The sequence below is a fragment of the Triticum urartu genome, chromosome 7, assembly GCF_003073215.2.
Source record: "Triticum urartu cultivar G1812 chromosome 7, Tu2.1, whole genome shotgun sequence".
Taxonomy (NCBI): domain Eukaryota; kingdom Viridiplantae; phylum Streptophyta; class Magnoliopsida; order Poales; family Poaceae; genus Triticum; species Triticum urartu.
The window spans coordinates 185,585,584-185,588,278 of NC_053028.1; the positions used below are offsets into that span (position 1 = coordinate 185,585,584).

The 2,695-nt window shown below is 39.5% G+C and overlaps 1 long non-coding RNA gene across 1 annotated transcript; it reads left to right on the plus strand.

Moving 5' to 3' along the window:
• Window positions 1-1,154: 1,154 nt before the first annotated feature.
• LOC125523896 lies at window positions 1,155-2,425 on the plus strand. Its single transcript, XR_007290474.1, has 2 exons — window positions 1,155-1,307; window positions 2,041-2,425. It is a non-coding gene; the product is annotated as an uncharacterized LOC125523896 (long non-coding RNA).
• Window positions 2,426-2,695: the final 270 nt, after the last annotated feature.

Below are 2,695 nucleotides of genomic sequence, written 5' to 3' on the forward strand. Positions count from 1 at the left end.
TCCCCTGATCCCCGTCCTCCAGCCCCCAACTTCGTTCGTCATCTCCCTCGCGCTTCTCCCCTGTCGCCCCCGCCCCAGGCCCCAGCCCTACCACGAGCTCTCCATCCGTGCTCCCCATTCCTGCTGCCGCCGGTAGAGATCCATCCACGAGCTCTCCATCCCGCTGCGCCCCTCCCGAGGCCAGCCGTCTGTTGCTGCAGATATCCGCACAGACTCGTCTTTTCCAATAGGTAAGCATCGACTCCTCCTGAGATATCCTTTTCTGTACTGCTGCATGATGCGTGCTTGTGCATTGCTGAACTTTAAACCATATGTCATTGCTGAACTCTGAAAATTAGGGTAACACTTTCATATCTTCTGCTAAGATTTGTTTATTGTACAGTTCTTATTCCTATTTCTCAGCATCTCAATTTTGATACATAGATTGGTGCTACAAAACATAGCAAGCCGTCTGACATCCATGTCTCATAGCTGATTTTCATTTGTATATTCATCATACGACTCTGAACTCTTTATCTCCTTTAAATTAGAAAGTGATTATTCCTTTAACATTTGATATGGGTGAATGTTCATATGTTGTTAGCATTGTGTGACTTCCTGATTTCTAGGTGGTTCAATTTTGTTATTTAAAGCCGTGACCTATTGTGTGACTTCCAATTCTGTGGGTGAGTTGTCATGGTCAAACGGAAGCTCCTGTAGGTGCATAACCTCTGAGTTTTTTTACATGAAGCACTTTTGATTGTCAATACGTATTTCTAAGTTCTATAGTGCAAACGATTGAGTTGGATTCAACTTCATTGTACAACCGAATGTTGTTTGTGCTGTAACATCTTGTAGTTTCTGATGCTTCATGGTTTAATTTTGGGTCGACGTGCTTGGTGCTGCAGGAGCGGTTGTACATGTTGTTGAGCTTGCAGGGCAGCAAGTACGTGGTACTACCTGTCATTCTGTCAACGAGGACGAGGAGGTGGGCGAGCAGAGGGCGCCGAGGTGGACCCTGAGTCCAATCAGCGTTTGAGGAGGCACATTCTAATTTTATTCTCCATCACTTTTGAATTGCATTGTCATCTACACTAGATATTTATGAATAACGGTGTCTTTGTTTGATATAATTTTTTTATGTTATCTATATTGAACACTTTTATTTTTTGCAGGATGGTTGATACATGTCTACACATTTTTCCAGAGCAATTTGTAGTGGAAGAAGTACCCTCAGACTGATAAGAAGGCAACGGTTATTTCTATGAAGTAACGGTTATTGTTGTAGATCAAGGATGACAAGAAGGCAACTAATGTACCAGGTGCAGGTACTAAACATACTACATACATTAAGTTTATTATTTCTCTCTTAGAAATATACATAGATCATTTTGAGCCTTGACTAGAGAGCCAGATTTCTGCCTGAACTTATAGCATTACTAGATACGTTTTGTATCTTGTTGATAAAAGTCCACATACTGCAGTTTATAATTAAAAATATGAAAATGACACAACATGATTTGAAGCGCACATACATTGCTTAGGAGTTAAACATACACGCATTAGTTTGGTGTTATCCCTTTGGTGGTCACAATCTGAAGATCACATGGCATAAACTGAACTTCACATACTACAATTTTTTTGGTCAGAAGTTGTACATTTTAGTTCTACTTCATCAGATAATGTACAAACACTTATTTGTACCATTATTTTCAAACTTTGAAGATCACATCAGGTAACTTCGTATTAGAACAAATACAACTTCACATTGGCTAATCCTACTATAGTTTCTTGCATGTAAGACGTTGAATAAAATTTGTAGATATGCCTGCCATGGTGAAATACTTATTCTATGCATATGTAGATATGTCTGCATGATGATTCCTTTCAGCATTTTATAAATATTTTACCTCGTGTATGACAGAACTATGTTATGTGTGTTATGGACATATGTCATAAATAGTTAATTCTTGTGCTTCTCTTGGCTGTCAATCTCCCTATGAGCTTCAAAGCACTTGAGCTGACTGCACTTTCTACCAAATTCTTGTGGAGTATTTTCAGGTAATCAGCAACCTAGTACGCATGGATGTGATGACTTTGAAGTGTTCTGGAGCATTTGGCTGTCCGTAGTATTTTGGACCAGCCAACTTAATTGTAATCCTGAATCTTATGTGTTTTGTGGACCATTTGGTGCTCAAGTGTTATGGAGTAGAAATCTTGTGCTCATGGATGTTACTCAATTATTTGGACCATTTAGTTTTTGAAGTATTTTAGATCAGCGAGTAGGGGTCCTTTATGTGACTTGTGTTTTCTGGATGGTTGCCAAGATGGCCAAACTTTGCTTTTGTGTAGATTGACTTGTGCTTGAACCTGCAAACAGTGTGTGTGTGTGTGTGTGTAATTTTGTTACCATTTTATCAATGATTGTGCAATGTGTTCATCTTGATATTGTTTGTGGATAACAGTTGAGCATTGTATATAACATTTGAATTAGAGCAGTATCTAATTGTTGTTTTGGCTGTGCACCATCTTACCAACAATTTATATGTCGGCAAAAACATTCCAACACAGAAAGTGTCGGCAAAAGTATACCCCTAACTAGACAAACCATGTGTTGGCAATACTAAATGCCTTTAGACAGACTAAGTGTCGGCATAGGTAGGGTGTACATTGACTTACCATGTGTCAGCATAGGTAGGGTGTACGTTGACTCACC